The 17,302-nt window shown below is 40.9% G+C and overlaps 1 long non-coding RNA gene across 4 annotated transcripts; it reads right to left on the reverse strand.

Annotated features, from left to right (window-relative positions):
- Positions 1-12,123: 12,123 nt before the first annotated feature.
- Positions 12,124-16,811, reverse strand: LOC148156618 (uncharacterized). Of its 4 annotated transcripts, XR_015764701.1 has the most exons (5): positions 15,459-16,811; positions 15,245-15,295; positions 14,365-14,458; positions 13,625-13,780; positions 12,124-12,843 (listed from the first exon to the last, which is right to left on the reverse strand). It is a non-coding gene; the product is annotated as an uncharacterized LOC148156618 (long non-coding RNA). The 4 variants fall into 4 exon arrangements; XR_015764702.1 differs by lacking the exon at positions 15,245-15,295; XR_015764700.1 differs by having other exon boundaries at positions 15,245-16,811.
- Positions 16,812-17,302: the final 491 nt, after the last annotated feature.

Consider the following 17,302-nt stretch of genomic DNA (forward strand, 5'->3'; position numbering starts at 1 on the left):
GATGGAGGTGAAGTGGATGGAGGTGAAGTGGATGGAGGTGTAGGAGATTCCAGCAGAGTAAAATGCAGCGCCTGGCAAGGAGACGACAGAAAGCCAAGACCTCCCTAAAACGTACAAATCTTTAACCTAAAGGAACTTTTCACTTTGAGTTCAATGCCAGTTTCGTATCCTGTGTCTGACCAACCCAATTTATTATGATCATCCAACTCAATTTGCTAAGTTTTTATAACTTAATTTATAAGAGGGTTTAACATGACAAATTTAAGTCATTCTTACTCAAATCACTTATTTTGGTCTAATAAACATTTAAAATCTCTTTGACTTAATTCTACAGAAAGTCAACTCAAACTTTTAAGTAGTTCCAAATTAAATATTTTAATACTACTAATAATAATATTAATACAAAGATTAATATTATTAATAATACTCTTTTTACAGTGTTCTCTAAATACACTCTAACTTAAAAGTTACAAATCTTTACCTTAAATGACCTTTAACTTTGACTTTACTTGAAATAATGAAGTTCGGTACCGTATCTGTATCCCACGTCTGACACCATGACTCAAGCTCAGCAGGGACAGATTCCCAGGCCGAGGCTCTGTGGGTGGAGTCGTCGTCTTATGATCGGCAGGTTTAATACTTACGTTGCATTACTTCTGATTAATAATTTCTTCAATATGACTAAAGCAAGAACTTCTCGTCTCAAGTCCAACTGAAAGAGTTTCTTCAATAAAATGGGATTTTGAAACTACAACCACTGATTTCTAATTATGCGACTACACTGGTGTATTTACTCTGATGCATATAGCAGTTCTCAGTAATCCTTGTGTTCAGCTGCTTCCTTTATCAGGACAAAGATGATTGGAGAAGAAAACTCAGTGGAGGGAGCAGCTGAAGCCTCTGATGTTTTCATCCAGTCACTGACGATGGTCAGCCATGAGAGGAGTCGGGTCAACGGAGCTGCTGCTGGTCCTGATGTCCTCTGGTTGGTTCTGGACCTGAACTGTCCCTGCAGTGGAGACAGAGGACAGACAGAGGACAGATAAACAAACTGGGACACATTAATAAATAGATAAATTAACGGTAACACTTTATTTGAAGGGGTTGAATAAGACTGTCATAACACTGTCATAAACATGTCATAACACCTGTCATGAACATGAATAAGCCTTCATGAATATTTATGACTGTTGTCATAAAGCGTCATTCAGTAAATTATGACACTTTTAATACAAAGTTGACATTATTCAAAATGTCTTTGTTATGACATTAAGCAAGAAATTATAACTTGTCATGAATGTCATATAGGTGAATTTTAAAATGTTATCCTTATAAGACAGCATTAACAAGTCACTTTTTGTTACACATGAGACCATTATAATTGTGACATTATCCTCCTAGTTTATCACAGTAAACTAGTAATGAAGATGTCATTGAGTGTCATTACTCTATCACTTTAATGACAGAGTCATGAACATTTCCAGTGTGGTCCACTTTACTTGAGGTAACTGGAAATGTTCATGACTTGTTAAAGCTGTTTTACAAGGATGTCAGCAGAGGTGAAAGATAAGGCTTCTGCATGTTGGTGTTCCCACTAAATCCTGAATATGCCCAGTTTGGTTGTCTTGGCCCTTTAATCGCAGCCTGTGGGGTTTTCCCTGACTGGGAACGAGAACACAACCTGCTGAATGTGACAGGTAGCCAATCAGAAAGCGCGGTGACGTCAGAACAGAGGGGAATCCCAAACAGCTGACATATCGGAGATGATATGTGGAAATGTTTATTATTAAATCTAAAGGTCATTATTATATATGTTTATGTTTATTCAGTTAAAAATGTTAACTATGAAAACACACAGTCACCTCCTAATCATAGAGCAGCAGATAGAGCTGCTGCTCCCGCTGCCTTTCATCCACCGCCTTTTCTTTTTGTTTCTTTTATCTCTTAAAATGTCTCCACAAACTGTCACTATTGCTTCTACATCGTCATCCGTGTTTGGTTATTCTAAATTCCCGTTATGTTGGGAGTTTTGTGGATTTGCTTCTGATATCGTGTTGCTCCTGCCTTGAGGCTGAACACGAACCGATCGAACCTGTTGTACTTTTATCAGCTCTGTGGTCTCAGAGGTTTGGAGAATCGGCCGACATCCTTAAATCTTGCCGTCTAAACCAGACTTAAGACTCACAGCTCTACTCATCTCCTCTCCACTGCCCAAACTCTGACTCTGGTCGCTATGGTAACGTTTACATATGCCAAAATAAGATACAGATGCGCCACAAAAACGAGCATTTTACTTTCGTGAACATTTTAACTCACGATAAAGACTAACGGAGCCCTGAGCTTGTTTCTCTGCACCGAGACATCAGGGAGTGATGGAGACAACGACACCCGAAGTGTTGCTTATATCCACAGCCTGCTGGGTCTCTACGAGGTGAAGCAGTTCGAAGCTTCATTGCCTCATTAGCAGCCGGTCGCCTCATGTTACGCAGAGCGGCTTGTAATGTTTGACTCACCTACCGGTCCGGGATAAATCCATCCTCCTGTCTCTTCTCTGGGCCTTTTCCCCTTTGCAAAGAAACTTTCCAAAGACATCTGATCTGTTTCTTACTCATTTTGCTGCTTGTGGGCTCAGTGTTGGCGCACAAGTAACCGAGAATCCGGTTAAAGGATTTTCAAAATAAAAGATCCTCCAGACTCAAATAATACAAAAAACGGAAATATTTAATTATTTCTTGCGCAGCCCGGTACCAATTGGTCCACGGACCGGAGGTTGGGGACCACTGCGGTCGGTACTGCCATAGACATAATAGACCCTTTTCACATGACGTCACACAACCTCCGTTTTGGCTCGAAGCTGTGTATCCTTAGTTCCGGTGTACATAGTAAGTAACGATAAAGTTGTCTATCTCATATATATCTATATATATCTATACAGAGACATATATATAGAAAGAGAGATTTAGATATTTATATATATATATATATATATATATATATATATATATATATATATATATATATATCTGACAGCATATGTTGATCAGACAGAACACCGGAGCATGGAGTTTACACAGTCTCTAAAACATTTGCCTAAAATAAGATTTGAAGATAGATCACGATTTGCAAACCAATTTTCTCTGACAACAAAATCTAAATTAAACAAAGGCTAGAAATTCTTCACCGAACAAAACCTGTTTGACTATGAAGGTAGGTATTTTTGTTTTGCGTAACCGTTAGCTTAGCATTAGTGAATTTTGTTAGCTAGCTAACTACGTGACAACTGTTCCTTAACCAGAACTTTTTACTGTTTTTGAACTATAACGTTTTAGGCTCTAATCTTGATCAGATTCTTAAATTATAGACTGGAGTTGCCACTCATCCCATAAAATAGGGGTTTGTTTGTTATAAGCAGAGATGTCCGGTGCCGCCGCTGCTTTGTAATGCCTTCCTCTAATCGGACCACTTTTTCCGGTAACGAATAATCTAACGAGCTCGTATTTCAAATCCAGTAATCAGATTAAAGTTATTTTTATGTCCTTTATTTTCCATTAATACAGAAAATGAACCTCTAAACGTTACATCACTGACAGGCGGCGGTGTATATGTTTCCTAACTGTGGCTAAAGCTGCTGCTAGCTGGTTTACTCTCCGATCGGAGGCTGTTTATTTTATACACAGTTAGAGAATGCTGATTTTACAATAATTAATAACAGCTATCTAACACTTAAATGCTGTTATTAAACTTACCTTTTATTATATCCTTAAGATTATGAGAATGCGGGAATTTTTCAGCTTGGTTCCCAAGGCAAAATCACACCGGAAGTAAAGATACCCAGGTTTGAGTTATGGTCTTGTGAGAAATTCTGTTCCCCTGTGAAAATCTGCCCCCTGTGTCGGGAGCGCGCATTGCAGGCAGAGAAGTGGATCCGGCGGATCTGACCATTTTCACGGCGCTTCTGATCGATTTCTCGGTAAAAACTACTCGTATAATCATGTAAATGTTGTAACTTTCAGTTTAATCGGCAGCTATCAAAATAAAAATACATACATAAATAAACGAGGTCCTGTGTGGAGGTCTTTTTTCGCTGTTTTGTGTTATTTTAAACGCGAAGAGAATCGATCTTTTTTTTTCAGCTTTTGTCTCGTAAGCCTGACAAATAAAAGTGAGTCAACAAACACAGGTTCCCAACACAAAGTGTGCATTTATAATTTTTCATTTCTGATAAAGGAGGAGGGAAGCTGGCTGATAGCAGGGCACAAAAATAAAGATTTCCTGAAAAGATCAGTGTAAACTTTTTGGTCAGTCCCGTTCTAATGTAAAATAAGGAAAATAAGGAAATGTCTAGTATGCTATCACACATAATTTTTGAGAATTTGGAAACAGTTACTTTATATTTCCCAAAGTTATAGGGGGAGAAGAGGAGAGAATGGATATTTCACCAGCCTGATAAAATCTGTTCCCCCCCTTAAAATGGAAACAAATTAATTTACCTGCAAGTCTTTTACTGTGTTGATTCCACTCATCATCAACAACAAATCCTGTGATTTTCATAACATTAGCTCTTTATTTGCCAAAGTTAGGATGGGGGAACAAAATATTTTAGCTCTTTCAGCCACCTGAAATAATATGTTCCCCCTACATAAAATGGACATGTATAGTGAATTAATTTCTTTGTTACCTAAAATGTGAATCATTAAATGAAGCTGTTTATTTCAGTTTGCAGAAAAAACTCCTAGCAAAAGATATTGTGGATTTTCCTGTTTCCACTGCGGCGTCTACTGCATGAGGTTGGACATTGCTGTGAGACTTATTCTGAACATTATAACATTAATATTCTTGTTTTGAGTGTTAATGAAAATTTTTATCATGACTATAATTTGTATGTTTTGATAAAATAAATATGTACTTAGCCAAAACTTAATACATCAACATGTGAAAACAGTTATTTAACAAAATTGTTTGTGTATAACTTAATAATTTCATTTCCTGTAGTTATTAAAAGTAGATGCGGTTGAGGGTCAAGAAAACCCCCAACATCCTGCATATGTACACTTAATAAGTACAATAATTGAAACTTCAATAAAGGTTAATTTCAGATGTTTTTTGGATCTGTGTCACATGAGAGCTGCTCCAACTCCAAAACTCACACCTAGACTCTTCAAAGCTAGACTAAATTATTCTCAACAAATAGAATATTTTAATCCATGTTTGGGATTTGTGAAACCTTTATGTGATTTGTGAGACTTCAATAAAGATGAAATTACCATTCACACTTGTTCCGTGTGAGTTATAGTTTCTGAACTGTTCTTTACTGTAGCAGGGCAGCAACACGCCGATCTCAGCATCAGGTGACAAACTGATGCTGCTGAGACCAGCAGGTCCTCCTCTGATTGGCTTAAAACGTTCAGAACTTTATTAAAGAACAACAAAAATCAACAAAATGTGTTCAAATTAATGACCCAACAACAATAATAATCTCAGTAATTATTGTTTCAACAAGGTGTTGCGCAATTCTGTGCGTTTCGGTTCCATTACCAAAAGACTTTGCAGGTGTAGGTGTCGGAGTCCCAGTCTGTTGGGTATTTCAATGTCAGACTGAAGTCTCCGGTTTTCATCAGGTCTTTATTTAATTCTGTTCGGCTTGTGAAGGAGCTGAAACGATCTTCATGCTGGTCTGAGCCGCAGTATTTATGGACCTTCCTGCCATTGCTGTTCGTCCACTCCACTTCAATGTCCTCACAGCTCAGCCTTCCTGGGGTTTGAAACGGCAGCTGGACAGGCGCCTCCCCTGGCTCCACATCCACCTCAAACACTGAGGGGACAAAAGCAAAAGAAACACATGCAGACATCAGCTGCAGCATATTTAAAAACAGCTTCTCTGATTCTACTACATTTATCGCATTTTCAAGTTTCCACCACTGACCTTGACATGTAGATGAACCTCCTTCCTCAGGAGGATTTCTCCCTCCTCGTCATAGACGGTGCAGGTGTAGACATCTGATTCTGTCAGATGTTTCACTGTCAGGCTGAGGTCTTTGTCTTTCACAGCATTTTTCTTCATTTCTGTTCTTCCCTTATAATACCAGTTTTGCTGATGAAGATGATCAGAACCATTCTGAAACACATGGACGGTCCAGTTATGTTGGTCCCTCCACTCCACTTTAGCTTTTTCAGGAAGGTCAGCTGTGGGTTTAAAGGGGAGCTCCACAGATTCTGCTCCAGAATCCACCTCCACCTGCAGCACTGAGAAGACAACAAAGAGCATCATCAGCTGACTGCTTTAACCTGTGTTGGGTGTGGTGTTGTGTGATGGGACAGAAATCGTACTGGGCTCCGGACTAGGACTGTTGGAGCTTCTGAACAGATCAACTACAGCTTCCATCCCTGGGTCGGGGATCCGGGGAGACGCTCCACTCTTAACCAGCTAAAGGCCGTCAGGAGTCTTAGCTGGTTAAGAGTTGGATTTGGAGGAGTTGAATTGCTCCAATGAAAACTGGAGATCTGATGAAGCCAACAGAACCACGCTATCTGCAAAATGCAGATGAACCAGGCTTCAGGTCCCCAAATGGATCCCCTCAACACCCTGTCTGTGCCTTTAAATCCTGTTTGTGTCCATTTGGATAAAAACAAGGAGCCACCTCTCACTGGACACAAGTCCTACTTACTGCCAGCAATGAGAATGAAGCTCTGACACTGGTCATTTAGGGACCCAACAGCCCGCGTTGAGGGGCCTGGCACCCCATACCCCCCCACCCCCACTGGACTCCCTGAGGGAAAACCTTTGCTGTAGGTAAACTGCTTGGGCGAACTCACATGCACCGTCCAGGGGATTCCTGGTAACTCACTCTGGTTCTGCTCTGAGTCCAGAACCAGAACCAAACGTGGAGAAGCAGCATTCAGCTTCTATGCACCACAGATCTGGAACAAACTTCCAGAAAACTGAAAAGCAGCCGAAACCCTGAGAGCCTTTGATCCAGACTAAAACCAGCTGTTTGAAGTTGGCTTTGAAGCAAAATTGATCAAGAATTTAACGGCACTTGACTAAATGTAATGTCTCGATTGTTGATTTTATGCTGCAGGAATTTGTGTTTTTATGATGTAACACACTTTGAGCTGCCTTGTTGCTGAAATGTGCTACACAAATAAAATTTGATTTGACTGATTGATTGATATCCACAAAATGCTGCAGAGGCACGTTAACCAACACAATCCACAACATCCAGCGCCTTCAGGAACCCCTGGTGAAGCTCATCTGGCTCCGGTCATTACCAAGAGGAGCTTTGCAACCACCTCTGTCTTCAGTACCAGAGATTGGAGGGTCCAAAGTCCAGAGACTCCACTTCCTCCCAGGGATATGAGCCAGAGGGATTGAGGAGACGCACTCACAAGACTCCAAGTCAAGCTCAGTAGCACACGATCCTCACCACAGACAGCGTTGGCAAAGCAACGCTTCCCCTTCCGAGACGCATAATGGAAGACCAGCATCTCCTCAAAGCTGGACCAAAGTCATTGACTCCCCTGTCCTCCTCCCATGCCTGAGTTTTTGCCTAACAACCAACTAAACTTCATTCTGCTTGGACTGCCAGAATCTAGAGGCTGTTTGAGTCCAACAGGCCAATAAATGACAGACAGGACTTTTTCTTCAGCTTGACAGGATTTTTACTGTAGAAATCCACCAGGGGAAAATTTAAATGGTCACTGTTTTTAGTGAGAAGGGACATTTTGGTAGAATCATCTTAAACCTAAATCTGTCAGAGGCATTAATACAAATTTGGTCTTAACAGAAGCAAATTAACACAAAGCTGCCTGTATGACTGGATTTTATTGGTATGAACTGGAATAGTGTTGTTATACATTCCTTTACAATCTGAAATGTATTTAAGCTGTTAATCTTGTGAAGTGTCCTGAGATGATGTTTGTCAAGAATTGATGCCCACACAAATGACAGCGTTCCTTTACCTCTTCAGATAAAAGGTTCTAGGCTGCCAAAGACTGAACATCCAAAGGATGTCACCAACCTCCGGCTGGTAGCCCTGATGTCACATCTAGACCCTCGAGAAGCTGATTCTCAACCAGATACACCTTCTGGTGAGGCCTTTGTTGGATCCACTGGAGTTCACCTGCCAGCCTGGCGTCGGGGTGGATAACGCCACCATCTGCCTCCTACACCAAGATCTGACTCACCTGGAGAAGCCTGGAAGCTCTGAGAATCATCTTCTTTGATTTCTACAGAGTTTTCAGCACCTTCCAGTCAGGACTTCTGAGGAACAAGCTGGAGCTGTCCGGAGTGAACCACCACATGTCCCAGTGGATGCTGGACTTTTTAACTGACCACCCACAGTATGTGGGGACACAGGACTCTTTGTCAGACTGGCTGCTCTGCAGTATGGAGTTCCCACAGGGAACTGTGAAGGCACCATTTCTCTACACTGCAGATTCCTCCACCAACTCCCCACACTGCCACCTGCAAATTCCTTTGATGACTCTGCCGTAGTCGGCCTTCACAGATGAGGACGACTTAGACTGCAGACAGCGGAGTCGACTTTGTTTAAAGTCCCAGAGGAGCAGCTTCTGATCAATGCAGGGAACACGAGGACCTGCTGGAGAACAACCAACACTGGTCAGGGAGTGGACTGTCCTGGATGCGGTGGCGGCGCAGGACAGTCCGACCAGAGGGTCTTAAAAAACTGGAACAATAAACTGCACTGGACTCATAATGCTGATGCACTTTACAGGAAGGGCCAGAGCAGACTCTACCTGCTGAGGAGGCTGATGCCTTTAGGACTGCAGGGGGCGCTATTGAAAACCTTTGTTCTGTGGTGCATCTACATGGTGTCTGTTAGAGCAGCAGCTTCTGTACGACTGAGAGGAAGCGGTTAGATCAGCTCATCAGGAGGGCCAGCTCTGTGACTTTATAATCTTTGTATGAATCTACTTGTGTTTATGGCCTGTCACTTTGCTGCTACTGCACAAAAATATCCCCGTTGTGAGACAATAAAGGATAACTATGTTCTAAATACTTTCAGGAGACAAGAATATGATGTTAGATTTAAAGCTTCAGCACTGACCTTTGACATCAAGCATCACCCGTTTCTTCTTCAGACCACTGGGACCACTGGGACCATCGACTCGACCCTCAACATCCTTTCTCTCTCCTCTTTGAGCCCTTGGTATTTCTGGAGCTTTCTGGCTCCTTCTTGTTGCTGCTGTCGCTGAGGATCGCTACACCTATCACTGCTGCTGAGCCGTCACCTGCTATGTGTCTGGATCTTAAAGTCCCTCTGGATCTTGGCCCAGTCCTTCTCCATCTCTCCCAGTTTGACTGGGGGATCTCCAGCCCATTCTCTGCACAGATGCTCCCGTAGACTCCCCACACCTGGTTACTTTTACCTGCCAGAGTCTGGCATCCTGGTAGATGTGTTGGGTTGTTTCAGGGGAAACCTTTCCACGGCCTGGATCTTTGTTCCGGTCTGGTGAACAGCCATGGGTCCCTGCAGCCAGCTGCCCTCTTGGTGTGCAGCAGCCTCCTCCCCAGTAGATGGCAGTCTGTAGCAAAGGTCTGTCTGAGAAGATGAAGGATCTGAACAAAGTGAGGCTGTCACGCTCTGTAGACCTCATCTTTTCACAGAGAGGACTGTGGCAACACTGGAATTGGCAGACTGGGGTGGTGTCCCAATTTAAGAAACTGGACCAGAGAGTCCCAGCCTCCAGCGACCCTCGTTCACCAACCAGGAGCTGAGTCCACATTCCCGGCAGAAGGCTGAGTCAGCTCTCCGACACTCATCTTTGGTCCTGAGAAATGGATCATGACTGAAAGAAAGATCCCAGATGTGTGTATCACCTGCTGGACTCAGATACGGCGCCATCATCTGGGGGAGGTGGAAACCGCAGCTTCTGTGCATCCAAAGGAGTTTCAATGGACCTGGACCTGGTACCGCTGATCGACCAGCTTAGACAGGCTGGGCCAGTCAAACAGACTTCAGAAAACCCAGTGGACCAGAACCAGCAAATGACAGTACCACCCCAAACCATCACTGACTGTGGACGCTTCACTCTGACCAGAACCAGCACCGGGGGTTCTGGTCCTCCCTGCTCTCCCTCCAGACTCTGACACCTCCAAAGGGAATAAAAGCTTTGCTTTCATCTGAAAACAGAGTTTGGACCTCTGAACCAGAACAGCCCGGTTCTGGTTGTCTTCAGCCCAGGTGAGACGCTGCTGTTCTGGATCATTCTGAGCCTTTTGGACCCAGAGGTTCTGGCTGCAGCCTCATCCCGTCCTGGTGAAACTCACCGGAGTTTGGAGGTTTTCATGACCTGCAAAAGCACAAAACATCAACAAATGTTTTTATCTAATGTTTCCTTACACTTGAAATAAGACTAAAAAAACCTTTCAGGTAGTGTCTATATATGAATCACTCCTGAATGTTGTTCTAGAAATGTTTAGTTCCTCTCTCACATTTCCCCACTTGTTATAAATAAAAAAATCTGCCAGTGAAACGGAACTTCTTTTAGATCAATTATCAACATAAACAGGCTGACAGATGTTGCCGATACCTTTAAATTAATTATCCCACATTTCAAAGTGCACTGAAGATGTTTGCACTGCAGAAACTAGACAACAAATATTTGGTAAGATTTAGTGTTTTTTACCAGGGTCATCAACATCACAGGAAGGAAAGGCTTGAAATGTTTTATGTTGTTATGGATCTAATCAGGTTTATCAGGTGTTGTTGTTTTAGGTGCTTTTCAGATTTGTGTCAGCAGGGGGCGCAGCTTCACCACTTGACAAGTTTATTTTGGAGATTTCTCACAGATCCAACCAATCTGCAGCAGCGAACACAGAGCTGCAGATCCAGATTAAACCCACTTCCTGAATGTTTGCTTGATGCTGTTATTAAATCTTAATTATCTTTATCTGAAAAATTCACAACAAATGTCACCTGAAGGTTTTTTACATCAGTAGCAGGTTCAGCTCAGACCAGCAGGTCAGAAGATCACGACCCTGATGGAGTCAGTCAGCTGCTCTGACCTCCACTGGCTCACTGTGTGTGTGTGTGTGTGTGTGTGTGTGTGTGTGTGTGTGTGTGTGTGTGTGTGTGCGTGCGTGTGTGTGTGTGTGTGTGTGTGTGTCAGGACTCTGGGTTCTGTTTACTTCTGTGTTTTCTGTTCCTCTTTAGTTGGTTCAGTTATTTTCTAGTTCACCTCAGTGCTGCTGGTTCTCCTGGGTTCATTAGTTCATGTTTCTTTATTATTTTCTCCTTTCAGCTCCTCATAATAATGTCATGTAATTTTATTTATGAAGCACATTTTCAGAAACAAGGCAGTTTAAAATGCTTAACATGAATTAGAGGAAATACAAACAAAACTAACCGAAAGAAAGACAAAAAGGTCCAAGTATAGAACTACATATTGGTTTCCATGTTTAATAAGAATAAATAGTCCATAATTTATTAAACAGGAGTTTGTTGTACTTCCTGCTCTGGGTAGTATTTCTAGTTATGTCTATTTCTTATGGTTATGTTTATCACTCTGGTTTCTTTAGTTATTTAGTGTCAGTGTAACCCTGTAACCCTGACCTCATCAGCCCCGGGCCGTTGGCCCCCCTCTACCTCCTCATTCTCAGTCACTACCCAGCCAGCATACCCATGTGGGCCCCATATGGGATAAAAGAGGGCTGCCAATATGGGCCCCAAATGGGTTTGTCCACGGGTTCCATGGTGGCCCCATATGGGTTTGCCCAGGTAATTTAAATGTGTGCTGACTGGGTTTTCAGTGGGGCCCAGATGGGTAACTTACATGAGGCCCATCTTGGCCCCACTTGGGAGCTTTCATTTTTACCTGGGCCCCAACTGGGTCTAAACTGGGCTAGAATATGGGCACCAAGTGGGTTTGTCCACGGGTTCCATGGTGGCCCCACATGGGTTTGCCCAGGTAGATTTAAATGGGTGCTGACTGGGTTTTCAGTGGGGCCCAGATGCCTCATTCCAGTAGGAACAATGGGGTCTTTCTCACCTAACCTGAAAGTGAATTACATTAATAGATATACAATCTTAATCAACAAACCAAAGTATTAAAATGCTTTAGCACAAAACCTGCATTAAAGAAAAAGAGATGAAAAATGTCTTTTGGTCAAGGTTTTTATTTGGTAATTTAAAATATTGTCAGTTTTTTTTAACTCGTCAATTATAAGAGCTTTATTAACACAGAGCAAATGATGCCACAAGAAATGCACTGGTAAAAGAAATCTACAAAATTATTCATATTGCAGATTTGAAAATAACAGAAACTAGTTTAATATAACAAATGTATAAACATAGATCTATATCTAGATATACAATTATCTATATAACTAGATTTCTAGCTATGTAAATATATATTTATCTCTATATATATAGATCTATATATATAGTTATATTTCTAAATAACTATATCTTGTTATCTAGATAACTATGCATCTAGTTATGTAAATATGTATAGATACATAAATGTATATAGATCTATATCTAGATATGCAACTATATAGATAGATCTGTACATCTATATATAAATACATATAAATATATATCAATACACACACACACACACACACACACTTACATAGCTCTTTCACACTACATTTTTGTCAAATATTTTTAATAACCTATATGCCACACTTGAAAGCTCTGATACATCATTGTAACTGTCCATCTTGGAACCTGCCCACCTGAGTCTGAGCTGGCTGCCTCCCTAGTCGCTCTAACTTTTCTATTTCCACCTCTGTCCGGGGCTCCAGTAACCCACTTCGAGTGCCTTTTCCGTATCTTTGTGTGATTCCGTGGATGGATCCATTTCTTTTAAGTGCCCCTAAAAAACAAGCAAAGGTAGAAATTGCATTAGTGTTTTACTTTTAGTACAATGTAACATTAATGAAATGTGCATCTCTTCCCCTTCAAGGGGCAGAAATGCTTGCAGGGATCTGCCAAAATCAAAGCACTCTCGAGTCATTATTATTATGTACATAGAGGTGTGCAGATCGATCAGCAATCATAATCGGTTAATTTCCGTGAAAATGTGTTTGATTGGTGATCGCTGATCACGGCCTCTTGTTGCAGATCACCTGTATCTCATTCGCAGCCTGCATGTGCAGCTGATCTACTCTTTCCGTCACACTGCGCACTTTTTAATTTTGCCAGATAACATGTTATCATTTATACCTAAAGTGAAAAAATAACAGCCAATCCAGATGATCGGCAGAGATGGGCCCCATGGGTGATCGCTATCAGAATTGGAAGCAAAAAACCTGATCGGAGCATCCCTAGTACACACACTATATTCTTATTGTAAATTTAAAATATATTAATGTATATAAATCAACTACTGACATAAAGGTTCTATCATGGTCTTGTATATTTTGTTAATACTGTTTGAAATGCAAACAATATTACCTTCAAATTTTGTCAGCAATCAAATCTTTAAGTTCTTGAGAGCACAGTGAAAGAATACTATGTGAATTAAACCAAAAATTGAAGTCTCAGTTTTTAATCTAAAAAAAAAAAAAAGATTACTAAAAATGAACAAAAGGCATAAGACAACCAAAATTAACAAATGTTCAAGAAAAAAAGTGAATATAAAAACTGATCTTTACCATACAAAACATCAGAGACGCAGGTCCCGGAACTTGTTTCCTATGTCGGCCAAACAGGTTGAACTGGAGGGCCAATTCAGGGGACATGAGGAATCACACAGCTTGTTGTACTGCATCATCTAAGGACCCTCCTCCAATTTCTGCAACCATGACAACCTTAAGTATAATGACAATTACAAGACAACATTTTAAAATCAGGACACATGATACATTTAGTTTTTATTAATTGATTTGTTATAAGCTATATATCGTTTCACACATATATAGCTTATAAGCTTACTTTTATACATGGACAAAATGCCAATTGTTAAAGTCTGTATCAATTTAAGTCAATAAATTTTGAAGGATTAGAAGGAAAAAGTAAAGCAAGGAGAACCAAATGGGTAAAAGAACTGAGAGCAGCTCAAACGACAACCAGGGAGACAGAAGATCTAGAGCAGTGGTTCCTAACCTTTTTTGAGGTACCGAACCCCCCAGTTTCATATGCGCATTCACCGAACCCCCCCTTTCCCCCCTCCTTGCCCCATCCCTGCCCCATCCCTGTGCTCCTCCGCAGCTGGCTAAGCAATGTAACGTGATCCTCCGCAGCAAATGATGGCAAAGCGGCGCATCACGACTTTACACAAGTTTTTTTTCCCTCCGCGGCAGAGGCTCCGCCGAACCCCTGGGGTTCGATCGAACCCAGGTTAAGAACCACTGATCTAGAGTTGTGTGTTACAGAAGTCCCTGTTCCACGTTACCTTCTACGTCGCTTTTCTGGAATATCATTATCTGTTTGAAGATCTGATGTCACTTCTGCCCTTGCAAGCCTTCTTCACGCTTCTCCATAGTAGTCTGTAGAAAATAATTTTTTAAAAAGTATTAAAACATTGGTAAATCTAAAGCTCCCATTTGCATTGACCAAACAAATGGCTAGTTGAGACCTAAACACCCACTTGTCATGTTTTTTGCAGTCAAACGATGACAGAATAAAACGCTTTAAAATGTCACTTACACAATAAAACAAACATGATTTTAAAATATTTACTACTATGCCTTCATTCTATTTAGAAAAAAGCTTTTATGCCAAATATACTGAAACCACATGGGCCCCATTTCGTGTTGCCCATTTCTGTCCCATTCTCAGTTAGCCCACAATAATGCTGAATACAGTCTACATTTAGCCCAAATGGGCTGACAATATGGGTCCCATTTTAGGTTAAACATATGGGCCTCGTGTAGTTAGCCCAGACAAAACCCATGCCCATTCATCATTACCTATCTAGCCCATAACGACACGATTCAATGCAGTTTCATGAAAAAAAATAATAATAATAATTAAAAATGCACAATTAATGGATCCCAGCTATGCATGCTGGCTTAATTGGCTGCGAGAAAGATTGTTAAAAACCCATGTACACAGAATGAAAGCGAAGTAGTTACTCTTTATAAATAATGTAAGTGGTTTTATCGTGTCAAGGTACTTTAAAAGCAACCTCCGCTAGCAACGTAGATTCATTAGTGAACCGATTTTATTCTGCCGCGTTGGCGCTCAAATTTACCGGTGAATGGCGCCGCAGCGTATTTGAAAATGATCTGGCCAGAACAGTTTGAAATCGCTCTGCATCCAAATATTCTTACCTCAATAATGGCAGATGACTTATTGTGTTTTAACAATATAAAAAGAATCACCTAAAAGAAAAAAAAAAACAACAAAAAAAAGAAGAAACAACTAATTAGGTCTTTCGGGGTACTCCGGTCATCCGAACCATTACGAGCAACAAATGTTTTAACTAGCGATTTAAAATCTCTCCCTAAAATTTGACACAGACAAAACAGACAGAAGTGTACTTACAGATTCTTTAGTAGAAGGCCAGCGAACCTGCAGACTCCACGCCAACGGACTGATGGGACTACGTTTGATTTTGAAACCGCATATCCATCCGCAGTTAACAATTGTACGTTCTCCAAGAAACACGAGATTAATTTTGAGAGTAATACATCGGTTTAACAAATGTAAAACCGATGTAGCACTCACAAATTTTCTCAATAAAAATAAATAAATATAGTCGTCCTTATTCAAATGTGTTTTGGAACTACTTTCTTTAGTGGATGTGTAAAGTGTCTACTTCAATTCACCAACCTTTATTGGCAACGGTGCCAGAGAAAAAATGAACAAAAAGGTTAAAAAGATTATTGAAAAAAGATTAAAAGATATAAAAATAATCATTAATAGAAATGTTTAGGTTTTTTTTATTTTATTTATGCTGACAACTTGGAAAATGTTTACAGATGAAAAAACAGATGCTAAAAATTTTACTCTTGTCTTTCTCACTTGAGTTTTGTTTGAATTCATTTTCTAAACATTTTGTAATATTTTTCACGATGATCTGATCTGAACTATTTCTCCAAATAAGAATTAAGTCCTTCTTTGAAAAAGCTGCAATGAACACTTTGGATGTCTGAACATCCAATTGATAATAAAATAAAATTAAATTACATTTAAAAAAAGAAGCAAGGACAAAAGTCCACTACTACCTATTTTGAGTGAGCAGCAGAAAATTATGCATATTTAAAACAGATAATGTCACAAAAATGTTAGGACATCTGGACTGTTCTAGTGTAAAATAATAAAAAGAAAAATGCTAGGACTTCAAAATGTAGCTTGAACAATACTGAACTGGTTTAAAAAATAAAGTATTGAAGCATATTTTGATCTTCTGGAACCCTAGTGTAATGTCGGTGTTAGTAAATGAGCCAGACACAGAAATCATGTAGTGAGCATGGTTCAAATACAATACCTCTTTATGACCTCCAAGATGAGGTAACCATCCAAGGAGAGCTTTTAATTTTGTAGAAAGCTTATACAATTGCTTCAACAATTTACCTTTTATCAGCTCCAATACAGGCCAACTGAGTAACAATTTCCTTAGCTAAAGGCCATCAATCTGACATCTCATAATATTTTTCAAAGTTTTTATAATCTTGCTCTTGCAGCTTTTGCTTTTGACATATAGTGAAAAGTTTAAAAGTGACAGGGTAACCACATTGTCTAATCAGATTTTAATTTTTTTTCCCATTACCCCACATGAAAAAGGATTAAGGTCTACATTTTCCTGCCCAGGTCTAACCCAAGTATGGTCAGCCCATGCTTATGTCATGTGGGTTCAATGTGGTCAACCCACATGGGCTTCCCATGTTGGGCCCATGATACTGAAACTACATGGGCCCCACATAGTGTTACCCACTTCTGCCCCATCCCCAGTTAGCCCACATAAAAAAGGAATGGGGCCTACATACGCATGCCCAGGTTCAACCCATGTACGGTCAGCCCATACTTATCTCATGTGGGTTCAATGTGGTCAGCCCACATGGGCTTCCCATGTTGGGCCCATGATACTGAAACTACATGGGCCCCACATAGTGTTGCCCACTTCTGCCCCATCCCCAGTTAGCCCACATGAAAAAGGAATGGGGCCTACATACGCATGCCCAGGTTCAACCCATGTACGGTCAGCCCATACTTATCTCATGTGGGGTCAATGTGGTCAGCCCACATGGGCTTCCCATGTTGGGCCCGTGATACTGAAACTACATGGGCCCCACATAGTGTTGCCCACTTCGGCCCCATCCCCAGTTAGCCCACATAAAAAAGGAATGGGGCCTACATACGCATGCCCAGGTTCAACCCATGTACGG

This window comes from Poecilia mexicana, unplaced genomic scaffold, assembly GCF_051168715.1.
Source record: "Poecilia mexicana isolate PSO_F unplaced genomic scaffold, ASM5116871v1 scaffold_11, whole genome shotgun sequence".
NCBI lineage: Eukaryota > Metazoa > Chordata > Actinopteri > Cyprinodontiformes > Poeciliidae > Poecilia > Poecilia mexicana.